Here is a 27435-nt window from a genome sequence, read left to right on the forward strand (position 1 = left end):
ACTCATTGAATTCTCTGTGCTGTGGAAACGGGGGCCCTAACTGAAGTCCTCTGAAGGAACTAGTATTCACTTTATACTGAGCACTGCTAAGCCATGGTCACTGGGGCAGTTCCAGACCACTTGGAACACTGTGCATGGCTGATTTCTAGTTGAATGTGCTGCTTGCCCAAAACCTCCATTTTCTCCATTCCTCAATCCTTCCCTTTTTCCCTCTCTTTTTCCTTTATTTATATTTTTTTCGGGTGCTCCCATCATGTAAGCTGGAAACCTAGTGCCACCCGCCCTCCCTGCGCTCTCCCTCTGGTTGGTCAGAACAGGCCTTTCCATCTTCCCCTCTTGCCCTGGCCTCCCCTGCCATCCGCCTGCCCCATTGTCCAGTGACACAGTCCCTCCAGCAACGACACAGTCACAGGCATGTCTTCAAGGGTGCTTTCTTCCCTTCTGCCATGATTTCCAAATTTTAGATTATTTTGGCAAAACTTCACTACTTTTTGATGAATTCTTGCTCAGTAGCATAATGAATAAAACCGATAAAGCCAGAGGCGCTCTAGTTGATCCTGGCTGGTGGGAGGATCGGTCCTCCCCCGGACGCCCCCACAGAAACTCAGACCCGAGGGCTGCACAGGTGGGCTGGGGACGTGTGGATGCAGGCGCAGCCCGTTCCTGAGGCACAGGTGCTCGCCACAACCTTCTCCACCTTCCTCTTCACTCCTCCAGGCCTCGCCCCTGCAGCTGCGATGGGATGGCCACGCCGGATGCTCCAGTCAGCACTGCCGCCTCCAGAAAAGCCTTCCTGACAGCTTTCCCCTCTTCCCTGTGCAGCTGCCACCATAGGGACTCAGTGCCACAGCTACCTGCTACTGAATCTACGGCACTCTTGCACGAGAGCCCAGACACTAAAGGAAGAGCCTGCGATACCCTCATTTATATCCCAAGCCCTTAGCAAAATGGTTAGTGCATAGCAGGCATCTTTGAACTGAGTGAAAAGTTAACAAAGGAACATTTTCACTAAGATGGATGTACATGCAGGTCGTATTTCCCAAATTGCCATAATGAAGTTCCTTCGGATGCTTCCACAGCCTGTTTTTCAAACTCTCTCACCAGAATCACTCTCACGCTTTACTGGCCATGTCTGTTCAATAAACAGTGAAATGTGAAATAAAATATGACACAGATGACCGAACAGAGACATGGACACTGAGGGCTTGTACTCTGTCGTCTGTGGAGCGCTCCCCAACTTGCACCTGGCACATGGCAGAGTGCTGAGGACAGGTATGTGGGCAAGACACAGAGCACGGACATGCTGTGCAGCAGAGGGTCACAGCATGTGGCACACGAAACTGTCACTGTGTGAGCACTGTATTCACATGCAGTGTGGGGACGGTCCCCAGCTCAGCATGGAAACTGTGCTGAGTGTTATTTATCTTGTTTACTGCCGCTTCATCCACGGAGTCTTTTCTCCTGTTTCAACGAGCAAGCGATGAGTTCCTGTTAAAATGCAGGTCAGATGTGTCTTTCCTAAGGGTTTCATTAAACTCACAACGTGCTGTGCAGAGGTCTACAATTTAAAATTATATAAAACCAACGTCCTTAGATGCTGAATTTAATTTGAGAAGAAGAGATCTCACCCCGTTTTATTTTCTTGCAGGACATGGAATTGTGAGATCAGGTAACCCCCATAATCTCCTTCTGAAGCAGCTTGAGAAGCACCCCCGGTGCAGAAGAATAATTAGTTCTCCGTCCACACGGCCACTCTCAAATCACGCACTGACCGGGTCACATAAACTAATTTTGAGTCCAGTTCTATTTTCAAATGAAAAATAAGACATTTCTCATGTGTGGTGAAATTTTGGCAGCGTTGCTTCTTTCAGGTTAGAAATTGATACATTGTTGTTTTAGGTACTTTTAGGTTAGAAATTGATACATCGTACTCGGTCAAAGTGGCAAAGTCTCCAAATGACTACGAGAGCCCATTGTCCCCACTTCGGTCTCAGAAATGCAAATTTAAAGTCTGCACCCTTTTGCCAATTCCCACTTGCAAGATGTGTGGACTTGAAAAGTCTTCCAATCCCTTTAACTTCTGCTTTCATGCGAGAGTGTCTGCAACGGTACCTGGCACGTAGTAGGCACTAAAGAAATATTTGCCGAATAAATGGGTGAATGATAACTAATCCACTAATCCTAAGTCTGAAAAGTGCTTTGAAGGCGAGGGACAGTGTGCTAACGGGGTGTCTAACGGGGCACCGGGACCGAGTCAGGAGGGGGGTCAGGCTTCTCCGAGCAGGCCGAGTTCTAAAGGAAGAGAAGGCGTTAGCTTGGCAGAAAGTTAGAGGAAGGTGTTACAGACACAGGGGACAGTACGCGTATCCCAGTGCCCTAATGCAGAAGTGGCACGTGTGCTGGGGGAATGAGTGGCGGATGGTGGTGGGAAAAAGACAAAAGCGAGCCCTGGTGGCGCTGTTAGAGCGGGGGAGGCAGAGCCCACGTCCAGAGCCCGGGGCACCAGCGGCAGGTGTGAGGAGCCGCTGTGGTCCTGGTGAGGGTGCGGGTGTGGCTGTAGACTTGGCAAGTGGGAAGGGAAGGCTATTCTGCAAGCAGCTCTGAGCGTCCAGAGAAAGGCCGGGCTGGAGAGAGAGGTGAGGACTGTGGGCACTGGGCTGAGCTAAGGCACGGCGGTGAGGCCTTGGGTGGCTGGTACACGGAACCGAACCCTTGACCTTGGTATTACCAGGGGCGTGAGACCTTTGCGGGCGTACAGAAAGACAACCGTGTAGAGAGAGGAGCAGAAGCTGCCAGAAACACCCACATTTACATAAGGAGCCGCAGGAGGCGGAGGAGGTGCCTGGGACAAGCCAGGACGCCACTTCCTCTGTGAAGGTTGTAGGGCAGGAGGAAAGGGAGGGAGGGACTGAGAAATGGCCCGCAGGTTCTGGCAGAGTCGTTCTGCTGGGACAAGCCCCTGACGAGGGCTGGGGACAGCAGCGACTTCCGCGAGAGGGCTGGGGGCACCGACTTCCTCACAGGGGCTCAGGAAGCCCCGGCGGCTTCGGGGAAGTCCTGGCTCGGTCCTGGAGAGGCGTCCGAGGGGACAGCGTCTGGTCTGACGGGACCACAGCCCTTCGGACGACGCTCGCCCTGTCTGTCTGTCTGTCTGCTCAGTTGTCTGTCTGGGGCTGGCGCCGGAAATGCGACCCCGCGGGAAAGACGCCGGCCCCGCCCCGCCCCGCCCCCCGCGCCTTCCCATTGGCCGCCGCCGCGCCTCCCGCCCAATCGCAGGGCTCGGCGCCAGAATTCGAATCTCCGTCTCCGTTGGAATCTGGCGGACACAGCGGTTGGCGACATGGGACGCTGGGCAGCCTCTGCGTGCGAGCAGGGGACGCTGGGCCTCCAGGGATGCGACCCACTGGGACATTCAAGGTCATCTAATTGTCCTTTCCACAACGCTGTGATGCCTGCAAAAAAGGATTTTTATGCTTTATCCGGCTTTTTCCTGGTCATCCTGCCGGGCATTGGGCTGTCGCAACATCTGTATCTTGAGGAGAAGCTGAAGGCACATGGGTTGTTTTTGCTTTTGTTTTTGTTTTCAAAAGATGATCGGTAAGGGCATCTTAACCCTTGACCTGGTGTCATCAGCACCACCCTTTCCAAGTGAGGGACGGGCTGGCCCTATATGGGGATCTGAACCCATGGCCTTAGTGTCATCAGCACCACACTCTCCAAGTGAGCCCCGGGCCGGCCCTGTATAGGGATCCGAGCCCGTGGCCTTGGTGTCATCAGCACCACACTCTCCAAGTGAGCCCCGGGCCGGCCCCCACATTTGTTTTTGAACATCTTCTATTGAGATATAATGTCCATGCCATACAACTCACCCATTTAAAGTGTGTGATTCGATGGATTTTAGTGCACTCAGAGTTTTGCAATCATCGCAGCAATTGTGCAACACTTTCATTACTCCAAAACTAAATCCCTTGGCCATCATCCCCAATTACTCCATCCCCTCCAACCCTAGTTGACTGGCCTCTTTCACTTAGCATAATGTTTTCAAGGTTGACGTGAAGTTGTAGCAGGTGTCAGCACGCCGATGCTTTTTATGACTGAATAATGTTTATTTACATGGATATCCCACATTTTGTTTATTCATTCATCAGTTTATGGACACTTGGCTAGTTCCACCTTTGGACTGTTGTGAATAATGCTGTTATGACCATTTATATTTAAGGTTTTGTGTGGATGCGTAGTTTTCTTTCTCTTGCCATATATATACCTAGAAATGGAATTGCTGGATCATATGGTGACTCTACACCGAATCATTTGAGGAACTTTCAGGCCGTTTCCAAAGTGGCTGCACCACTGTACGGTTTTCCCAGCCGTGTGTAAAGTTTTTGATTTCTCCATATCCTTAAACACTGTTATTATGCATCTTTGTGACTATAGCCATGGTAGTGGGTGTGAAGTGATATCTCATTGTGGATTTGATTTGCGTTTCTCTGACGCCGACTTATGTCGAACATCTTTTTATGTGCTTATTGGTCATTTGTATATTTTCTTTAGAAAAATATGTATTCAGATTTTTTGCCAATTTTAAAAAATGAGATATTTATCTTTTTATTATCAAGTTATAATCTTTTTTTATGTATTCTGGATACAAGCTCCTTCTAAGATGTAAGATTGGGCCAGCCTGTGGCTCACTCGGGAGAGTGCGGTGCTGATAACACCAAGGCCACGGGTTCAGATCTAATATAAGGATGACGGGTTAGCTCACTGGGTGAGTGTGCTGCTGACAACACCAAGTCAAGGGTTAAGATCCCCTTACCAGTCATCTTCAAAAAAACTGATAAAATATAAGATTTGTAAAATTTTTCTCCAATTCTGTGGTTTTCTTTTCACTTTCTTTCTTTCATGTTTCTTTTCACTTTCTCTATGGCATTCTTTGAACCACAAAAGTTTTTAACTTTGATGATGTTCATTTAACCATTTTTTTCTTTTGTTGCTTGTGCTTTTGATGTCACACCTAGAAAACTATGGCCTAATCTGAGATCATGAACATTTACACTTAAGGGTTCTTCTGAGAGTTTTACAGTTTTAGCCCCCCCAGTTTGGTCTTGAGGCACCCAAGGGGAAAGGCTGATGGGACCCAGAGCCCGTGCTGGGAGGAAGGGGGTGCTGTGGGGTGTGAGAGGAGGAGCAGCTGGCAAGCAGGAGGGACCTGGATGGGACCGAGCTGGGAGGTGGCAGCTAGGCTCCCGGGATCAGTGAAGGGACCCTCAAGGAAGGGGGCAAGTGGAGAAACACCTGGAGGACTGGATGGGGGTCTTTGGAGGTGGTTTCTGGGATAAGAAAGTCTGGGGCAGAGCTGTGAGGAGTCTGGAAAGGGACTGTGAAGTGACACACTCTCCTCTGCTGTCCATTCCTCGCCCACCTCCTGAGCCCTGGGGTTCTACGCCCCGGGTCAGGGGTTGAACTGGCACAGGAGGGGCCAGGGCTTGGGCTCGATAGTGGCCTCTCTGCTCTTCCAGGTGCCTTGAATTCTCTGACAACTGCCATGAAGGGTCGCACAGAAGCTGCATGGACACCAAGCGAGAGTCCCGCCCATTTCCCCAAGGGGGGTCTCTCCCTGGGGTGGGCGGGGCCAGTGACCCGCAGCTCTCATTGCGACCCCATCCTTCCCTGTGTCCTGGCCATTCCCCCTTTTGTTTCATCTTTCTCATTCACCAATGAGCTGTGAGCATTGAGGACATGCCTACTGCAGTGTTGCCTGGCACTGCCCGCTCCCACCAGCTCTGGCTCAGTTGCACGTCTGCGCCGTCAGCTGAAGGAAGCGAGTCCCCAGTGTCTGGATGGTGGTGACACAGCCCCCCTTACCTTTCCCTGCCTCGAGATGTTGGAGGAAACCTGACAGAGGAAATTGGCTGTGGCTAAGAATAAGGTATGGCATGTTGGGTCACAGGCCCCAGACCCAGCCTGAGGCCCTTGTGATGGTGGGACAGGGGCAGGACTTGGTGTCACTTCTGAGGCACATGGAGCTTGTCCCTCTGAGCCTATTGACTCCCCTCACCAAAGTCTTCTCAGCCATTTCTGTGCCCTCAGCCATCCCAGCCTCTGCCCTCGCCAGCTGTCCCCTGTCATTACTGCCTGGAGCCTGGCCTTTGACCTGATGGCCCAGTCCCCTAACTGTTTTCACCCTCACTCCAGCTTCTCTGGTTGTGGCACAAATTTCCCATTTGGAAGGGCACTCAGGACTAGGGGAAGCAGGACTGAGAGGTTTCTGTCTCCCTCGCTCCCTTTACTTAGACATTTACTACCTGAAAAGCCTGCATATCACCAGTGAGCTTGAAATGTTGACAATATCTTTGGGTGCCAATTGGGAGAATGGGTTTGGTTTGGTTTTCTTCCAGGTTTCTACCCTCTAGAGACAGTTTAGATCTTATGTCTGAGTCTGTATCTCACATTAGAATTCCCTAGGATTCTGGGACCAGAGCGCGTGTCAGTCAGGGCCCTCTGGAGGGAGATGTGCTTATCTTCTGTGGGACAAATCCTGGGCAACTGAACTTCACAGCTTGAATCTTGCCCAGATCATCTCAATCTGGGGTGCCACAGGATTCATAGAGGGCATCTTTCTAAAGAATGAGATTTGCTCGATTCTTCTGAGAGAGGAAAAATCTATTAATGAACTCAGGTGTGACGTTCATCTAGATTTGTAAGATCGTAACAGACTTCTCTGAAATGATGCTTGGGCTGTCCTCTTTCTGTTAGGTCCCCGGATCCCTAGGGGTGTGCCCTCATGACTTCTGCCATTAGGATACATTGACATAAACATTTAAGAAGTACTAGTGTGCACTTCTCACAGCTCTGTGAGAGAGGACCCCGAGGTCTGATTTGTATTTTGCCACCCGGCAGCTGCTGATTCATGAGAAAGCCCCAGAAGACTGAAGTGAAATTCCATTATTGCCTTTTTTTAGTCATGTTATCAGTCCACTCCTTCAGCCATTTAGTGATCATTACAGCCCCTTGTAGGGCTGCTGGTGGCATTAAATCAGATGGTATAAGGAGGAATATTTTGTAAAAACTGTAAAGTAGGATGGGAGTATAGGGGCTTATAGGTCTCCTGAATATCACTGCTTTTCCCTTTCACAGTTAAGAGATTGCCGATGGGGAAGAAAGGACAGCCATTGAGGGGGATAGAGCATCTCCATGTGCGCTCTCATCTCTTCTAGCCCACATCATACATCAGTGGGGAAGCCTTTGTGACATCAGTTTACATGAAGGAGCTGGAGGTAAGTGTCCTGCGGGTCAGCCTCTTGGCCACCTCCCACAGTGGGGGCTGCGTGCCCCGCTGCCAGCTGAGACAGCCCCCACATCCACCCCTAATGGTTACTCTGTCTACCTCTCCCCCCAGACCTCCTCCAACTCCTCCTCTCTGCATGTGCCTCGGAGCAGATGCCTAGATCTGGCAGTAGCCTGGTGCTCTGGCTATGTAGAAAACAAACATTGAAGGAGCATGATCCAGGAGTTGGTAAGTGTCCAGTGGGGTCCCCTGATTCCACACTGCCAATCCTGGGCACCAATTTCCCCTTGGGGATCTGAAGAAAATGGCTGGAGGCCCCTGATGCCAAGGGAGAATGAGGTGCTCTGGGGCCTAGGTCTCAGCAGGAGGGACCCCAGACCATGCGGCATGGCTCTTCCTGTTGCTGACCTGTCTGCCCACTCTCTCTTTTCCAGACACCCCTGCTTGACTCCTCACCACATGTGCCCTCGGCTGTCCCTCTGCTGGAAACACTAGGTTGACTGTTGTCAGAAGCCCTGTTGTCCCACCCTGACTTAGTTCCTGCTTTGCTTTGTCTTTGGTTTTGGACAAGCCACCTCTCCTGCCAGGGCTTGACTGTCCTGAGATAGAACTAGAGGGTGTCAAAGGCCCCTTTCAGCTCTAAGAATGAAAGATTTCTAGGCACACTTGAAACACCAGGGAGACAGGGATCTTGCCTTCCTTTTCATACCTGGATCCCTGCTATTAAGAACAGTCCCTGTCCTGTACTGTGTGGTTTGTGGTGAATACATGCACCGTTGTGAATCACAAGCTGGGAGAAGGGTAGTCCTTCCTTTCTCAGCCTCCATTTCTAGAAGTTTCCCTGGCTGTCCTTTAAACAGAATCCAGATTCAGATGTTCAGCTCTGTAGCTGTGAGTGAAAACCAACAAAGATCCAAATTATCTTTCCTTGGGAGTTCAAGGAGAGTTTGTCAATTTGCGTCCCCATAGGATGTGAGAGCTTTTCCTTGAAAATCCATTCCTGTCCCCTGCCCACCACTCTGGTCTGGGGAATGGAGCTGAGGGGACAACCTCAGTCACTTTCCTGTGATTCTCCACACAGAAAAGACAGCCCCAGGAAACTCTGGATCAACAGGAAAGAGGAACATGATTTCTTTGTTCGCTCCTTCCCTGTCTGATGGGTTTGGGGGAAGACTCAGAGGGAGAGGCCGCAGGCTTGTCTTGCCCACTCCCAACCTGGAGAAGGCTCAGCCCTGCACCCCACCCTCAGCCCCACAAGGTCCCTGAGAATCTGGCCTCACTGGTGGGCCTGGCCTGGGCCATTGTTGGCATTCCGGGCTCCTGTCTCTTGCTGCTGCATCTCTGCCACCCTGGTAAGAGATATTTCTTTCCTCTTTCTACTGCAGGAGAGTAGGTGTCAGCAGGTGATCTCCCTGCAGGAACAACTGCAGGTGAGTGGACTGTATGGCATCCGTCATGTCCCCTGGAGAACCTTCCTTTTCCCCTCTCAGCACCCGTTTGGCTTTCCTCCCAAAGGCTCAGATTCGGACCACTGTTGTCTTAATATCCGAAAAGGCACAGTTAGAGAGAGCCCTGGCTGACATTCACCGTGGGGTCTGGCAGAAAGCAGGTGTGGATCTGGGCACCCTTCATCCCTCAATCTGGTGCCTTGGCAGGCCTTTGGGGGAGTCCTTTGGGCTCCATCCTGACCTCTGTCATTCCAGGGGAGTGTGAACATCTGGCGAGCTGCCTGTGCTCACTTGAGTGCAGATAAAAGAGCTGCAGTGGAGTCTGACCACTGTCTCCGCACAACAGAAGGAGGCAGAGAGGGTGAGTCCAGCCACCTGCCCTCACGCTTGCACCTCCACCCCCGGGGGAAAAATGGCCTTAGAGAATTAGATAGACCCAGATGTTCACATCCCAGCTGTAAGTGATCTTAACAGTTTACCTCTAATACTTTGTATTTCATCTACAAAATGGAGTCCAGCCACCTGCTCTCACACTTGTGTCTCCACATCTGGGAGAAAAAATAGCCTTAGAGAATTAGGTGAACCTGGATGTTCACATCCCAGCTGTAAGTGATGTTAGCAGTTAACCTCTAATACTTTGTATTTCATCTACAAAATGGAGATAGTAATAGTAACTGCCTCCTATGGTTGTTGTGAGGAGTCAGTGCATTGTCAGCATGGTGCCTGGTGACGCGCTCAATACATAGTCAAATGATGGTGATGACAGACATAACAATGACAATCTGACCGATATCCCTGGGCCTTTGTCAACCAGCTGTAAATCAGATCTCTTTCCCTACCTCTTACACCCTTACTGAGGTCTTAGTAAAACCAACTGAGAACATGGGCTTGGAAATGCTTGAAGAAGAAGTCAGGTGTGATTCAGGGGAAGAAATGTCACTGCGGGATGGCTGCTGTAGGTGTCAGTGTTCGTGTGCCCCGACTACATCTTCCCCCTGCCCAATCCTGACTTCACCTTTCTGCATTTGCAGTCCTACTGTGACCTGAAGAAAGAGCGAGATGCTCTCCACCTGCACTTGGAGGACAACAAGTAGGAGGGGGACGGTGGACGGCAGGTCTGGGGGGTCTCAGCGCAGTCAATGTGGGGGGAGGTGGGAGGGTACAGGTGAGCACAGTGAGGGGGACGCAGAGGTTTCAACATGTGCAGAGCCAAGCTCTGGCCCCAGCTGTGCCAGTGACTCATGTGTGGCCTCAGGCAATTCCTGTCCACTCTCTGGCACTTGTGACTGTTGGTTTCTCTGGCCCCCATCCCATGCCATGGTCCTCTGGTTGTGTGACAAACTCGGTGCATTGATCACCAAAGTGTTCTTTTCTGTTCCTTGTTCTTTCCATTCTCCTCCACCTCTGGCCACAGGAACAGCAATGAGGACCACAAGTGTCACCAGCCCCAACTGAAGAGGAAGCTTCAGGTCCTTGTGATAGAGAAGGTGGCCTTGCAGCTCCAGATGAAGAAGCTTGAGACATCCAAGCTCCTGCCATGACAGGTGAGTGGCTGCAGCCCAGGGTTTTGGATTTATGGGGGTGAGGTAGAGAGGGAGGTGACAGCCTGTCCGTTCTACAGCTGCTCCCTCCAGGGCTCACCCCCTGTGCTCTGGGCAGGTGCACGATTTAGGGGAGGAGCCTGGCCTGAGTCACGTGCAGGAGCCAGAGACCTGTTAGGCCGATGTAAGCAGGTGGACAGGTAAGCTGGGGCTGGTGTGTCCTGGGAGCAGGTGGGGGAAGAGAAAGAGGTGTGTGCACCAGCAGACGGCAAGTCTGCTCACCTTAGCCTCAGTGTCCCCATCTGCAAAGAGGGGTGGGGTGCCCACTGTCAGCCACCCACAGTTGTCTTGAGCATAAGAATGTGAAGAACTCTGTTTGAAAGTGGTTTGAATGATTGACCATCATCTGGACATGAGGAATGATTAGACAAGAAGCCATGGTCTGGGAGAGGCTGCATTAGTAGCTGCGGGTCAGGAAGAGGGTCTTGTGCAGCTCCAGAGGCCAGAATCCCTCATCATCCATTTCCTTTCTCAGCTGAGCCTCCACCCCTGGAGCCTCCAGCAGGGCCCAGCAAAGAAGAACGGAGGCTGCAGGTGGAGGCTGAGCAGCTGCAGAAGCACTGGAAAGCCTGGTGGGTCAGCTCCAGGCTCAGGTAAAGGACAACGAGGGTCTGAGCCACCTGAACTGGGAGCAGGAGGAGCAGCTGCTGGAGCTGGGGCAGCTCCTAGGCTCTGAGGCAAGCAGCACAGGCAGGTGCTGGAGGGCATGCCGTGCCACCATGCCACCACCAGCTGCGTGCAGTCCCAGGCCCATGAGCTCCAGGAGCAGCCACTTGAGCTGTAGACTGGCTTCATCAGCCTGGTGCGCCACCCGCCCTGCCGGCCTGCCTCCACACTCGCCCCCTGGGCCTTTGTTTCCCCACCTGTAAACTGGGGTGCTGGAGACCTCACATGAAATGGAACCCGGGAAGGCACGTGTGAGCCAGTGCCCTGTGCCCCCTTCCCTGTGCCGTGGGTCTCCAGTGGCATCAGGGGGCTGCTGATTGCTTCTCTCCATCCAGACCAATTAGGACATGGAGGTCTCCAGTGCTACAGTCAGGGCAGCATGAGAAGATGGAGCTGGCAGAGAAGTTGGGCCAGAAAAGAAAAAAAAAAAAATGAAAATCAGAAAACAAACAAACAAAAAAGACAAGAAACTACGAAGAAGGAGAAAACACCCAAAGGGAGAAAACACCCCAAAGAAGAACAAAACACCCATAATTGAAGAAAATACCCAACACTGAAAGAAGACACCCAGAACGAGGAAAGAACCCCCAAAAGGAAGAAAACTCCGAACAGAAGAAAACACAGCAAATAGGAAAACATCCCAAAGAGGAAATCACCCAAAAGAAGAAAATACGTCAAAAAATAAAGAAAACACCCTAAAGAAGTAGAAAACACCCACAACAAGAAGAAAACACCCCAAACAGGAAAACCCAACAAAAAGAAGAGAACCACAACATGAAGCACAACCCCCCACAAAGGAATAAATCCCCAATGAAGACAACCCCAACAAAAAGAACGCAAGAGAAAGAAGAAAAAATCCCCCCAAATAAGCAAACCCCAACAGAAAGAAGAAAACACCCATAAAAGAAGGAAAAGAAAACTCCAGTTCTAGCCTGTGGCTCACGTGGGAGAGTGTGGTGCTGACAACAGAACTCAAGGGTTAAGATCCCCTTACCAGTCATCTTTTTAGAGAAAAATTTTAAAAAAAAAAGTCTAACAGAAAGAAGAAAACCACGCATAAAAAGAAAAACCCGCCAAAAAGAAAAATATACCGCTATGAAAATATGAAAACCCCCCAAAAAGCCCCAAAAGAAAGCCCCCACAAAACAAAACCTCAACAAAAAGAAGAAAACCAAAAAAAGAGGACAGAAAAATACAAAAAACAAATTTAAAAAAATAAGAAAGAATATAACAAAGAAAAATTTAAAAAAAGAGATAGAGAGAGAGAAAAGCAAACAGAAAAAAAAAAGAAAAGAAAAGAAAAAAAAATACCGTAAAAGAGAAACCAAAAAAAAAAAAAAAAAAAGAAAGAAAAAAGCAGCAGGGTGCCCTTACCAGTAGTCCAGTCTCAGGGGCCTGTAGGGGAACACCAGTACAATTGGTCCCTTGGGAAGGCCAGGCCAGGGGGCCTTTAGTGCCAGGGCAGGCCAAGGAAGCACTTAGGGCAGGCCTGCCAGGCCAGGAAAGGCCAGGAGAGTCTTAGAGCCAATGCAGGCCAGGGGGATCCTTAGCATGAAGACCCTTAGCAGTGCAGGCCAAGTGGTCCCTGGACAGACCAGTCAAGGGGGCACTTAGAGCATGTAGGGCTGCCCTTAGTGGCACGGTGACCCTTACTGCAGTGGTCCACTAGCAGAAGACCAGTAAAGAGGGGCCATGTTGCAGGTCAGGCCAGTAGGTTCCTTGGGTAGGACAGGCCAGGCTGGCTCTTAGTGGTAGGAGTCCTTTGACAGCATGCTTGGCCAGGGCAGCTCACAGTGGAAGGGGGGGGCACAGGGGCCCTAGGGTCAGGTCTGGCATGGGAGCACATAGTGGAAGGCAAGCCCAGGCAGCGGCGCCCACAGTAGGCCAAGACAGAGGTGCCCCATAGTGTCAGGCCAGGACAGGCCAGAAGGGCCCTGGGGACAGCCCAGGTCCTTAGCTCTGGGCCAGGCTGGGCCAAACAGGCCCACAGTTCCAGGCCAGGCCAGGCCTGCAGGATACTAAGGAGGGTCCCAGGGGAGCTCTTAACACCAAGACAGGTGAAAGTGGCCCAGGGACAGGCCAGTCAAGTGGGGCACTTAGTGGTATGGGTGCCCTTAGTGTCAAGGTGGCCCTTATGGCTGTGGTCTGCTAGGGGCAAACTAGTAAAGAGGGGCCATATGGCAGTACAACCAGTGGGTTCCTTGAGCAGGACAGGCCAGGTTGGCCCATAGCAGTAGGAGGCCTTGGCAGCCTAGGAGCCAGGGCAGCCCTTAGTGGCAGGTGAGGGCACAGGAGCCCTAGGGTTAGACTAGGCCATGAGAGCACTTAGTGGAAGGCAATCCCTGCCAGGGTCGCATGTAGCACCAGGCCAGGACAGAGGTGGCAAATAGTGCTGGGTCAGGACAGACCAGAAGGGCCCTGTGGATAACCCAGGACAGGCCAGGGTGGTCCCATAGTGCCAGGAAATGTCAGGCCTGCAGGATCCTAAGGATAGGCCAGGCCAGGGTGGGTCTGAGGCAGTGGGTCTCTGGTGCAGGCCTAGATAGGCCCACACTTAGTGGCAATGGGGCCATTAAAAGGCCTGGACAGGGAAGCCCTTAGTGGCAGGCCAGGAAACACCAGAGGTACCCTTAGTGGCGGGACAGGTGAGGACAGGGGCTCTCTTAGAGGAAGACCAGGCCAGGCCAAGGGGACCCTCGGGGGACTCTTTCTTTCTTTTTCTTCCTTCCTCACCCCCTCCCTCTTCACTTCCCTAACCATCACTAACCTTCACTAACCTTCCCTAACCTTCCTTTGACCTTCCCTAACTTTTAACTTTCCCTAACCTTCCGTAACCTTCCCGTAATCCTCCCTTAACTTTCTCTTAACCTTCCCTAACCTTCCCTAATCTTCCCTAGCCTTCCCTAGCCTTCCCTTATCCTTCCCTAACCTTCCCTAATCTTCCCTAGCCTTCCCTAGCCTTCCCTTAACCTTCCCTAGCCTTCTCTAGCCTTCCCTAGCCTTCCCTTAATGTTCCCTAACCTTCTCTTAACGTTTCCGAACCCTCCCTTCCCCTCCTCTGTTTCCTTCCTACTTTCCTTTTTTACTTATTTAGGGGCTCTATCTTTCTTTGCTTCTTTTTTCCCTTTCTTTCCTTCCATCTTTCTTCCTTCTCTTTCTTTCTTTTTCTTTCTTCCTTCCTTCCTTCCTTCTTTCCTTCCTTCCTTCCTTCCTTCCTTCCTTCTTTCCTTCCTTCCTTCCTTCCTTCCTTCCTTCCTTCCTTCCTTCCTTCCTTCCTTCCTTCCTTCCTTCCTTCCTTCCTTCCTTCCTTCCTTCCTTCCTTCTTTATCTTTCTCTCTTTCTTTTCTTTCTTTCTTGGGAGCCATAGGGGACAGCAGGCCAGGAGAGCCCTTACTGGAAGGCCAGGCTAGGCCAGGCCAGAGCAGGGGGCTAATTAGAGGCAGGTCAGTCCAGGTTAGGGGAGACTAGGGGGGCTCTTTTCTTCCTTCCTTCCTTCCTTCCTGCCTTTTCTTTCTTTACTTCCTTGCATCCTTCCTTCTTTATTATTTTTTTCCTTTGGGGGCTCTTTGTTTCCTTCCTTCCTTCCTTCCTTCCTTCCTTCCTTCCTTCCTTCCTTCCTTCTTTCTTTCTTTCGGGTTTGTTTCTCTCTCTCTCTCTCTCTCTCTCTCTCTCTCTCTCTCTCCTCCCTCCCTCCCTCCCTCCCTCCCTCTTTCCTTTCTATGTTTCCTTCTTTCTTCTAGCCCACCTATGTCCCTCCTGGCCTGCCCTGTCACTAACAGACCGGAGGCCCTGGCCTGACCTCCCATTGGGCCCCCAAGAAAGAAAGAAAGATCTCCCCCACCAGGGCACCCTAAGCCTGGCCTGTCTCTAAGAGACACCCTGGCCTCACTTGGCCTGTCCTGCCACTAACAGTGCTCCTGGACTTTCCTGACCTGCCACTAACGGTCCCTGGCCAGGCCTGCTAAGGGCCCTACTGCCACTATGGGTGAGCCGGATCAGGTGTAGAGAAGAGACCCACTGGTTGGGCCTGCCTCAGGTCTGTCCCGGCCTGACCTGGCCTGCCTGTTAGAGACCCCCATATCAGGTCATGCCAGTTCAGGGGGTCTCTTACACCCAGGCAGGTGAGGCCCGGGAGGCCATAGCAGTAGGAGGCCCTTGGCAGCCTAGGAACCAGGGCAGCCCTTAGTGGCAGGCAAGGGCACAGGAGCCCTAGGGTCAGATGAGGCCATGAGAGCACTTAGTGGAAGGCAAGGCCTTACAGGGGTGCCCATAGCACCAGGCCAGGACAGAGGTGGCCAATACTTCCAGGCCAGGACAGACCAGAAAGTCCCTGGGGACAATACAGGCCAGAGTGTTCCTTGGCTCTGGGCCACGCTGGGCCAGACAGGCCCATAGTGCCAGGCCATGTCAGGCCTGCAGGATCCTAAAGATAGTCCGGGCCAGGCCAGGGTAGGTCTGAGGCAGTGGGTCTCTGGTGCAGGCCTGAATAGGCCCACCCTTAGTGGCAGTGGGGCCAGTAAAAGGCCTGGACAGGGAAGCCCTTAGTGGCAGGCCAGGGAATGCCAGAGGTGCCCTTAGTGGCAGGACAGGTGAGGACAGGGGCTCTCTTAGAGGAAGACCAGGCCAGGCCAAGGGGACCCTAGGGGGACTCTTTCTTTTTTTCTTCCTTCCTCCCCGCTCCCTCTTCACTTCCCTAACCATCACTAACCTTCACTAACCTTCCCTAACCTTCCCTTGACCTTTCCTAACCTTCCTTTAACTTTTCCTAACCTTCTCTAACCTTTCCTTAACCCTCCCTTAAACTTTCCTTAAACTTCCCTAACCTTCTCTTAACCCTCCCTTAACCTTCCTTTAACCCTCCCTTCCCCTTCCCCTTCCCTTATTATTTGGGGGCTTCTTTCTTTCTTTCTTTCTTTGGGCTCTTCTCTTTTCCTTTCTTTTCTTGCTTTCCTTCCTTCTTCTTCTTTCTGTCCTTCTTTCCTTTCTTCTCTTTCTCTCTTTCTTTACTTTCTTTCCTCTCTCTTTCTTTCTCTTTCTTCTTCTTTCCTCTTCTTTCTTTCTCTTCTTTCCTCTTTCTCTTCCTCTCCTTCTTTCTTTCTCTTTCTTCTTTCTTTCTCTTTCTTCTCTTCTTCTCTTTCTTCCTTCTTTTTCTTTCTTCTTCTTCCTTTCTTTCTTTCTTTCCTTTCTTTCCCTTCTTTCATTCTTCTTTCTTTCTTTCTTTCTTTCTTCTTCTTTTCTTCTTCTTTCTTTCTTCTTCTTCTTTCTTTTCTTTTCTTTCTTTTGCTTTCTTCTTTTTCTTTCTTTCTTCTTTCTTCTTTCTTTCTTTCTTTCTTTCTTTTCTCTTTCTTTCTTCTTCTTTCTTTCTTTCTTTCTTTTCTTTCTTTCTTTCTTTCTTTCTTTCTTTCTTTCTTTCTTCTTTCTTTCTTTCTTTCTTTCTTTCTTGTCTTTCTTCTTCTTTCTTGTCCTTCTTTCTTTCTTTCTTTCTTTCTTTCTTTCTTTCTTTCTTTCTCTTCTTTTCTTTCTTTCTTTCTTTCTTTCTTTCTTTCTTTCTTTCTTTCTTTTTCTTTCTTTCTTTTCTTTCTTTCTTTCTTTCTTTCTTTCTTTTTCTTTCTTTCCTTTTTCTTTCTTAGGAGCCCTAGGGGACAACAGGCCAGGAGAGCCCTTACTGGAAGGCCAGGCTAGGCCAGGCCAGGACAGAACAGGGGGCTACTTAGAGGCAGGTCAGTCCAGGCCAGGGAGGACTAGGGGGGCTCTTTTTGTCCTTTCTTCCTTCCTGCCTTTTCTTTCTTTACTTCCTTGCATCCTTCCTTCTTTATTTTTTTCTTTGAGTGCTCTTTCTTTGTTTCTTTCCTTCTTTCCTTCCTTTCCTTCCTTCCTTCCTTCTTTCTTTTTTGGGGGTTGGTTTCTCTCTCTCCCTCCCTCTTTCCTTTCTTTCTATGTTTCCTTCTTTCTTCTAGCCCACCTATGTCCCTCCTGGCCTGCCCTATCACTAACTGGCCGGAGGCCCTGGCCTGACCTCCCCTTGGGCCCCCAAGAAAGAAAGAAAGACCCCCCCCCACCAGGGCACCCTCAGCTTGACTTGCCTCTAAGAGACACCCTGGCCTCACTTGGCCTGTCCTGCCACTAACAGTGCCCCTGCACATTCCTGGCCTGCCACTAACGGTCCCTGTCCAGGCCTGCTAAGGGCCCTACTGCCACTATGGGTGATCCTGACCAGGTGTAGAGAAGAGGCCCACTGGTTGGGCCTGCCTCAGGTCTGTCCCGGCCTGACCTGGCCTGCCTGTTAGAGAACCCCATGTCAGGTCATGCCAGTCCAGGGGGTCTCTTAAACGCAGGCAGGCAAGGCCAGTGTGGCCATAGCAGTAAGCAGAGGGCAAGCCATACCAGGTGATCTCTTAGAGGCAAGCCAGGGGTTCTTAGCACCAAAAAAGGCCAAGGTGGCCCAGGGAAAGGCCAGTCAAGTGGGGCACTTAGTGGCAGGGTGGCCTTTATGGCTGTGGTTTGCTAGGGGCATACTAGTAAAGGGGGGCCATATGGAAGAACAACCAGTGGGTTCCTTCAACAGTCCAGGCCAGACTGGCACATAGCAGTAGGAGGCCCTTGGCAGCCTAGGAGCCAGGGCAGCCCTTAGTGGCAGGCGAGCTCACATGGGCCCTAGGGTCAGTCCAGGCTATGGGTGCCATTAGTGGCAGAACAGGCTAGGACAGAAGTGGCCCCAAGTGCCATGACAGGACAGGCCACCAGGTCCCTTGGGACAGCCCAGGAGATGTCAGGGTGTCCTTAGCTCTGAGTCACGCTGGGCCAGGCCAGCAGTGTCCTAGTGACAGCCCAGGCCAGGCTAGGGAATCTCTGAGGGCAGGCTAGGCATGGCCAGGGATTCCTTGGAGCAGGCCATGCCAGGTTAAGGGGTACTTGGGGTAGGCCTGCCTGGCCAGGGGAGCCATAATGGCAGGCCAGCCCACCCTATAGGGTCCCTAGAGGTAGGCCAGGGCAGGGGACCCTAGGGACAGGTAAGGCCACTGGGCCTCTTAGTGCCAGGCCAGGCCAGGGAGGTCCTTAGCAGAAGGGGGGGCTGTTAACAGCAAGGGGGGTCAGAATAGTAGACCTGGCTATGGAGGCCCTTAGTGTCAAGTATTCTGTTATAGCCACAGAAAATTGGTACCAGGAGTGGGCTGTTGCTTGTAACAGAAACTTGAAAATGTGGAAATGGCTTCAGAACTGGGTGTTCAGAGTTTGGAGGAGTTGGAGGAGGGAAAGTTTGGAATGTCTTAGAGACTGTTTAAATGATGGTGAGCAGAATGCTTATGGAAATATGGACAGTAAGGACCATTCGAAGGAGGTCTCTGATAGAAATAAGGAGTTTATTGGAAACTGGGGCAAAGATCACCCTTGCTGTGAACTGGCAAAGAACTTGGTGGCATTGTGTCCGTGCCCTAGGACTGTGTGGAAGTTGGAACTTAGGAGTCGTGAACCAGAGTGTTTGGTGGAAGAAATTTCTAAGCAGCAAAGCATAAGGGAACTGCATGGCTACCTGTAAGAGCCTGCTCTGAGTTATGGCAGCAAAGGCATGACATAAAGCCAGAACTTCAAAGGGAAGCAGAGGGTAATGATTTGGAAAATTTGCAGCCCGGCCGTGTGGTAGAGAAGAAGAGAGCATTTTCAGAAGGAAAATTCAATGGTACTAAGAAGATTAACACAAAAGAATGGGATTATCAAGAAAAGGAGAAAAAGGCCCTGAAGGCATTGCAGAAGGCTCTGGGGCCATGTCTTTCATTTCAGGCCCAAAGATCTAGGGAGAAAAAATCGTCTTCGGCAACTGGCTTGAGGAGCCCTCCACGGGCTCACTGCTCAGGGCCACCTTGGGAAACTGCTTCTAGCACCAGCACCCTGGCTGCTTTCGCTGCTCCAGCTGTGGCTAAATTGAACCCAGGTGTGGCTGGACCCACAGCTTTGGAAAATACAAGCCAGAAGCCTTGGTGGGGTTCACGTGGTGTTAGGTCTTCAGGCTCACAGAATGCCTGAGCTCAGAAGGCTTGGGAGCCTCCACCTAGATTTCAAAGGATGTATGGAAAAGTCTGGGGGCCCAGCGAGAGATCTGTCACCGGGACAGAGTCACTGCACACAGACTTTGCTAGAGCAATGCCAAGTGGAAACGTGGGGTCGGAGTTGCAGCAGAGAAACTCCATCAGCACCAGGTCCAGTGGGGCCATGAGAGCAGGACTGCCATGGAGACCCCAGACCTGTGTAGCTACAGAGTGGAATGACAGCCTGGGATTGCTGAATTGTGGCCTGCAACCAGGAAAGCCATAGGAGCAGAGCTACCCAAGGACTTAGGGACCCAACCCCCACACCAGCGTGCAGAGGACATGGAACATGGACTCAAGGTACATGATTCACCATCTTTGAGATTTAATGCCTGCCTTGCTGGATTTTGGACTTGCTCAGAACCCAATACCCCTTTCTTTGGCCTACGTGTCCCTTTTGGAATGGGACTATGTACCCTATGTTTGTCCCACCATTGTATCTTGGAAATAGATAAATTGTATTGATTTCACAGATGGGCCTTTGAACTTTGGACTCTTGAGTTGAAACAAGACTGTGGGGATGAAATGACTGTATTTGCATGTGAAAAGGACGTGAGTTTTGGGGGGCCAGGGACAGACCATACCCAATTGTATTGATTAAAAATGGTGGTCAGGTATATGGTTCTGAGGGCTTTAAAAGAAGAGCACATGGGAGTCTGTCTGTCTCTGCTTTCTCTGCTTCCAGCATCTTGCAATGTGAGACCCCCGGGTCACTGTTGCCACCACCAGATAGACTTTGTACTTCCTAGCCCTGGAAACTATTAGCAATCAATTTCATTTTCTTTATAAACTAACCAGTTCCAAGTATTCTGTTATAGCAACACAAAATGGACTAAAACAGGGGCACTGAGGCAGGCCAGGTCCCTGGGTCTCTTGTGTAGGCCTGAATAGGCCCTTAGTGGCAGTGGGGTCCTTAGCAGATCTGGCCAGGGCTGCCCGTAGTGGTAGGCCAGGAAAAGCCAGGGGCACTCTTAGTGGGAGGGCAGGCCAAGGGGGCCCTGGGGCAAGCCATTTGAGGGAGGCCCTTAGTGGCAGGGAAGGGTAGGCCAGGCCAGGCCAGGGGGTCTCTTAGAGGTAGGTCAGGACAGGCCAGGGGTCCCTTAGCACCAAGCATGCCAAGGAAGCCCTAGGGCAGGCCATTCAAGGGGGCTCCTTAGTGGCAGTCCAGTCCAGTGGGGGGCCCTTAGCAATGTTTTATCATTTATACCTGGCCAGAAATTGTTCTTTTTCATTAAGTAAAATTATTTATGAAATGTCTATTTTAATAATTATCCTTATTTTTGTACTTTGTTCAGAATCTACATTTATGTTTTTTTCACTCTCACATTTATGTATTTTTATTTGAGTCAAATTTATTTCATTGAAATAAACACTGAAAGTGAATACATGGTTTTTGTTCACTTTTTATTATTGAAATAAACAGCTTTCAGGTTTATTAGTCTGTCAATTCTGTCATTTTCCCCTCCCCTAATAATTTGATTTCATTTTTTTGTGTTTAGTACATCCATTCTCCTATGAACCTAAGGTTTGTTATTATTTTCTTACCTTCTTATGATGAATAGTTTTAGAATATTGTGACATTTATTGTTTAATAATGACATGTACGAGTGTGAATTTGCTTTAGAAAAGAAATTTGAGTTTATTTGCTTCGTTTTAACAATTTAACTATGATGGACTTTAGTATGATTTTCTCCTCTTTTCTCTTTTATTCCCATTTGGTGTTTGCTGATCTACTTGGGGTCCTTTAATCTGTGGATTGATATATTATGCTCATTTTGGAAGATTCTCGGCTTTTACGTCTTCAGGGATGGCTTCTCTCTGCCCCCTTCTCTCTCCCCTCTCTGTCTCCCTCTGAGTCCAATTACACTTGTGCAGTTGTCATGAGGCTCGTCCCTCTCTGCTTCTTCTGTTTTCCTCAGGGCAGGCCCTGCAGGGATTTGGATGGAAATTCTAGTAGGTCACTGGTCAAGCATGAACAACTGTGGCAAATCCACTTGTGACCTTTGGAGGTTTCAGCTCGCTGCTTTGGCACCCACATCCTGCAGCTTTAAAATGTGGTAAAAATCCTGAGGGACCAATCAGCAGCCCTGTCCCTCTGGGGAAACATTATCTCCTAAGACTTTGATTCAGGCAGATTTGACTCTGACTTTTAGGATCGCTTGGCCTGGCTCCTCAATCCTCCATGTTCACCCCCGGAACACAGACAGTGTCCTGTGGAAAACACCAACCATGTCAGTGCTTCTTGAGTTCTGTGATCTCTCACGCCAGCACCAGCCCTGAGTGACCAACCAATACTTCCCCAGTTTCTCGGTCCCCCACATGGGCCAAGTGTGATCATCAGTCCCTGCTGAGAATTAGCAAAAACCCTGCCCTAGAGTCTCCCTCTCTGAAATTCTAATTCATGTAATTATTGTTTCCACAACTCTATTATGCCCTCTTTTTTACACAGTACATGCTTTGCTTTTTTGTACAATTAGACATCAGTCCTGAAGCTCCTTAAGTTTTATAAAATTTAATATATATTTATGTAACCAGCCATAGCCTGGGTGGCTCATAAACAACATAAATTTATTGCTCACAGTTCTGGAGGCTGAAGTCCGAGATCAAGGCATTGGAGATTTGGTGTCCGGCAAGGACTCGCTCTCTGCTTCACAGGCAGTGCCTCCTCGCTGTGTCCTCACATGGCCAACAGGGAAAATGAGCTCCCTCAGCCTCCTTTATATGGGCACTAATCCCATCATGAGGGCCCCACCCTCATGACCTGGTCACCTCCCATAGGTCCCATCTCCTAAGACTATCACCTTGGGGATTAGGTTTCAACATATGAGGTTTTGGGGGCACAAACATTCAGATGGTAAGTATTGTCCCTATGGAAGTGTTCCAGGACATGGGATGGGCCAGTGGGAGCTGTTTGGGGGCCAGGCTGTGGGATGCTGGCCCATCCCTCCTGCTGAGGCCTGGAGAGAGGGGCTTCTGTATTATTCCATGCTGCAGGGGCTGCTGGTGCCAGAGTGGATTCCTTGCCTGTCTGAAGGGTTTTGGGAGGTTCTGAAAGCCTGACCCCATGACCTGGGTGCTGCTGGGGTCAGCCCTGGGCCCCCCTGAGAAGCCAACTCTTTTAGGTTGCAACTGGGTTTAGGTCAATGTTCACTGGGTGTTTGCCAGTGCCAGCTCTGTCCCTGGTGCTGGCAATACCCAGGGACAGGGGTGTGTCTGCTGGACTAACAATGCTGTCCCCAGTGCCTGGATGGATGTCCACACAGTGTGAGCACACATCCAGGGCCACAGGGTTGACATTGAGAAGATTTTGGAGGACTTCTTTAAATAAAAGAAGACAAAATGCTTTTTTAAACTAGGTTCGAAATAAATTATAAGAGTGAGAAATCATAACACATTGCAAGGTTTAAAAAGCCATAGCAGAGGGAGGCCTGGAGGGCATTGCAGGGCCTGAGACATGCTGGGAGAACCTGTGGGTACATGTGACTTACTTCACGTTAACTAAGTAGAAAGTAAAAGGCCCTCTCCTCCCTATCTGCCGGGTAGGCATGATGGCCATGGTGATGGTGGCAATGGTGGCAGCAAGTTCCTCAGCTGCTGGGCTGGTCTTGGAGAGACTGCCCTTCGAGACCCCAGCTCTGGGCTTCAGCCTGGGCCAGCAGCTGAGGCTTCTCATGCATGAAGGGCTGAGGCTGTAGGGTCCCTAGTGGATGTTTCTCGAACGCCTGGCCAGACTGATGCAGCTGGACATGTGGCCCCCACATACCGGGTCCTGGTTGAGGCCAGAAGAGGCGGCCCAGGAAGCCAACCTGCCAGCCCGGCCTTCCCAGCCCCGAGCACTGGGATAGACTCGTGCGTCACCCCTGAAGCAGGGGGGCCATCCTGGTGCAGACCACAGTCTTCTCTGACCCCTTGGTAGAAGATCCTGACACAATGCGGACCAGAGCTGTGCCAGCAAGCTGAGTGGCCTCTTGCTGTGGGCATTACTGATGTGACATGTGCTGACGGTGCTCAGTGTCAGCCGGGGTCTGAGTGATGAGGAGTGAGAGGAGGTTACACACTCATGGTCAAGGGCTTTCGAGATGCTGCCAAAGAAGGAGGGACTGCAGTGGCTGGTGGACAAAGTGGTCAACCCCTGGGACATCATCAGCGGAGCTGCCATTGGCCAGGTGAATTCATAATGCCTGACGGTGCTGTTGCTGGGGACGTGCTTGTGTTAACCAAACCCTTAGGAACCCAGGTTGTGGTCAGCGTCCACTGATGGTAAATGGTCCTGGATGAAATGGAATAAGGTGGAGATGGTGGTCTCCAGGGAAGAGGTGGAGCTGGCCTCTCAAGGAGGGCCCTAGGCAGAGCTGCTGCTGGATAAATGCATGTGTCAAATGCCTACGCGGCCACAGATGTCACAGGCTTTGGCATTCTAGGACACTCTCAGAACCTGGAGAAACAACAAAGGTATGAGGTGTTCCTTGTCATTCATGACTTGCTGATCCTTGCCAGGATGGCTGCCATCGCCAAGGCCAGGGTGGTTTGGACTTCTTGAAGGAACCTCAGCTGAAACCTCTGGGGATTACTGATTTTGTCTGCCAAGAGAACAGGTGGCTCATGTTTGTTCTGAAATCGAATCTTCCAAGTATGGAGAGGGTCACCAAGCATGGGTTGTGGGCATTGTGGAAAGGAAGCTGGACAGCCCAGATACTTGATGATCCTCGAGTCATCCAGGTCCAGTGCCTCGAGTCACTAGGGCAACCATAATGGCTCTTGCTTCTGGATTCACCTCCTCTCAGCCTAGGTCATGAGATGGAATAGCCAAAGTTGTTTGGATCTGAGAGCCTATGCACACAACCATGAATGATTCTCAAGAGTGACTTCAAGAAATTTCCAGAGAAGACCACATGCATGGTGCTTCCAGCTGCCCTTTCTAGGTGGATTGAATCAGCCCATCAAATTCTGCCTCTGCACATTCCAAGGCCAGGGACTTTGGGGGGTGTTTGCTTATCTCTTGGGTAGGAGTGTAAAAACCTGTTTCTTCCAGCCAAAGCCAGATGAGGCTATTCCAGTATGAGGGATTTTTCTTTGCACTGGATGATTCCTTTCTGCCCAGGGAATGAGATTATTTGTTAAAATTACACAAATACACAAAATGGCAAAATGAAACAACTTAGACCAGAAGCAAATGAGTTTGGGCCAATACTGTTGATAAATCTAAATTGTTAAGAGAGATCTTAGGTTGCAATGTCAAATTCTTTAGTAGGTTTTTCTGAAGTACTGGCTCTTTCCCACTATGGACAAGAATTGAGCAGTTTGTCCAGTGACTGGGAAAGGATCACCTGCCACCATCTGATGTGATCTAATGTGACATCTAGCAATGTCTCTCCCCCTAAACCCCTTCAAGTTCTGCAAGAGTCAGAGCAAGCCCCAGAGCCTAGGTCCTGGTGGTCATTAAGATGTTAAATCTTGTGCTGAAAATTCCTGGTGACTTAATCAATAAAGAGTGATTTCTAGCTAAATAAATAAAAGGGACTTTGGTGGGAAATAAATGAATATATAAAAAATAAAAGTTTTGTAGGCCGTAACATCATAGGGTCTAGGAAGATGGTGCAGTCTTTACCAATTAGTCGGCTGATGTCTCTGCGGTGCTTTTACACAGATAGCTTCTGGTCCTGCCTCTTCCACCTCTGTTGCCTGCTTTGCTCAGGTATTTCTAGCACACAGGATGTGACAAAGTATATTCCTGGTATGCAAGCAGTCAACGAGACCGAGATTCAAAGGCTGTACCTCAACGCCTCCTGAAGGCACCACCAGCATCCCCCCACCAATGTTGAACAATGGCACTGTCTAAGAGGGAGCCGGATGTGGTGAAAACCTGCATGGAGAAGACAGTACAGAGGCCCTGGGTGTCTCAGAACCCACAGTGGTCACAGCAGCATTGAGTCGTGTGGGGAAGGCATGGCCAAGAGGAGGCAGTCGGCCATCTGAAACCTTTTCTTGATGATTCTGCTCCCCGATTTGTGGACACACTGTCTGAGGCCGTGCAGGGAGGCCGAGGTCTAGGCATTCCAAGTCCAGCAGTGACGGGAGCAGACAACAAGAGCTAAAGGAGGTATCTGATGATGCCTCTGAGATCTGCAAAGAAGCATCAGGGGTAAAGAAGCGATGAATGTCCCACATTGAGGAGGTGGAGGAAGAGCCGGAGCTGGTCCCTGGGCCTCCCTCAGAGAGCCCCGGCATGCTGACTCAGCTCCAGATGAAACAGATGATGGAGGCAGCGATGTGACAAACCGAGGAGAAGAAAAACGGCTGAGCTTCATCAGCCCCCTACGCCTCAGCCAAAGCCGCCTCCTTCCTCACAACCAGAGTGACTTGCCAATGGCGGTGCTACTCAGCCCTCCCAGGCCACCACTTTCATGAACGATGCCATCGAGAAAGCAAGGAAAGCAGCGAACTACAAGCCCGAATCCAAGCCCAGCTGGCACCGAAGCCAGGGCTCACTGGCAATGCCACCAGGGTGGGCCTGGCTAAGCTCCATGCCGTGGGTTTTGCTCCCCTGAAGGTGGAATTAAAAGATCAGACTAAACCTGCACCGCTGATCCTAGATGATCAAGGTCGCACTGCAGATGCCACAGGCAAGGCGGCTGAGCTGACCTGCCGCATGCCCACTCGAAAGGCCAATACTCGTGCTGTGATGAGGGAACAGTTCAAGAGAGAGATGAAAGAAAAGCCATCAGGAGACATGGAATCCAATACCTTTTTTGACCCCAAGTCTCAATTGCCCCTTCCCAGCACCAGAGACGTACTTTTAAATTCCATGACAAGGGCAAAATTGAGAAGATTGCTCAACGATTACAGACAAAGGCTCAGCCAGAGAAGCTGCGGGCAGAGATCTCACAGGCAGCTCGAAAAACAGGCATCCATACTTCAACGAGGCCGGGCCTCATTGCTCCTAAGAAGGAGTTAAAGGAGGGAGATATCCCTGAAATTGAGGGGTGGGACTCTTACATCATCCCCAATGGCTTTGACTTTACAGTGCGAAATCCCAAGAGAGAAGATTATTTGGGAATTGCCAGTCTTGTTGAAGATCCAGCCCAGCTGAAGCCTCCAGTCGACAATGACACACCAGGTACTCTGGGGGTGTATCTTACCAAGAAGGAACAGAAGAAACCTCGGGGGCAGACAAGGAGGGGACACAGAAGGAATTACAAGAGAGAGTCAGGCTGGGCCTGACACCTCCTCTAGAACCCAAAGTGAGAATTTCTAATTTGATGCGAGTATTAGGAACAGAAGCTGTTCAAGACCCCACGAAGGTATAAGCCCCACGTCAGAGCCCAGATGGCAAAAAGACAGAAAGTGCATGAAGAGACCAAGCCTGCCTGAAAACTTACAGCAGAACAGAGAAAGGTCAAGATAATTAAAGAGCTTAAAGAAGACCTTTCACTGGGGTACACATATATGTATATAGAGTTTGAAATTTGAGCAATCCAGCCAAGAAGTTCAAGACTGAGGCCAATGCTGGGCAAGTGTACCTGACAGGGGCGGTGGCACTGCACAAGGATGTCAACGTGGCAGCAGTGGAAGGGGCCCCAAGGCACAGAAGAAGTTTCAGCGTCTGATGCTGCATCGGATAAAGTGGGATGAACAAGCATCTAACATGAAGGGAGATGACGAGGAAGCTGTGAAGAAAAGCAGCAAATGTGTCCTAGTGCTGTGAAGAAAAGCAGCAAATGTGTCCTAGTCTGGAGGGTCCAGCCAAAGACTGGAGCTTCATAGAGACCAAGTCCAAACAGTGCCCTACAGAGAACCTGGCTCGTGAGCATGTCAAGAAGGATGGGGCCGGACGCTGCTGGGACCTGGCACCGGGTGAGTCTGTGCTGGAGCCCCCTGACCGAGGCTGCTGCAAGCCCTCGCCTCCCCCGCTTTGTCTCTGTCTTTCCAGTCCTCTCCCTTACTCTCCTTCCCAGCTCACCCCCTGTGTGTGACTCAGAACTGTGCCAAGCAGACACTGGCACAAAACCTCAATGAGATGCCACCTCTCACCCATGAGGATAGCTACTGTATATCAAACCAAACCAATAAGCAAACAGACAAAACCCAGAAAATAACAAGGGTCGGTGAGGACGTGGAGAAATTGGAAGCCTTGTGCACTGCTGGTGGGGTTGTGAAATGATACAGCTTCTGTCCAAAACAGTACGGCAGCTTCTCAAAAAGCTTAAATAGAATTATCACATGATCCAGCAATGTCACTGCTGGCTACATTCCCAAAAGAATTGAAAGGATCTCAAAGAAATATCCATACACCCATGTTTATTGCATCATTGTTCACAAACAGCCAAAAGGCAGGAGCAACCAACGTGTCC

At 50.4% G+C, this 27435-nt stretch overlaps 2 pseudogenes; both read left to right on the forward strand.

Moving 5' to 3' along the window:
* The first annotated feature begins 22632 nt into the window (after positions 1-22632).
* LOC134363246 (selenide, water dikinase 2-like) lies at positions 22633-23880 on the forward strand (annotated as a pseudogene).
* A 1029-nt stretch (positions 23881-24909) lies between these two features.
* On the forward strand, positions 24910-26891 carry LOC134363368 (U4/U6 small nuclear ribonucleoprotein Prp3-like; annotated as a pseudogene).
* Positions 26892-27435: the final 544 nt, after the last annotated feature.

This window comes from Cynocephalus volans, chromosome 14 (assembly GCF_027409185.1).
Source record: "Cynocephalus volans isolate mCynVol1 chromosome 14, mCynVol1.pri, whole genome shotgun sequence".
Lineage (NCBI taxonomy): Eukaryota > Metazoa > Chordata > Mammalia > Dermoptera > Cynocephalidae > Cynocephalus > Cynocephalus volans.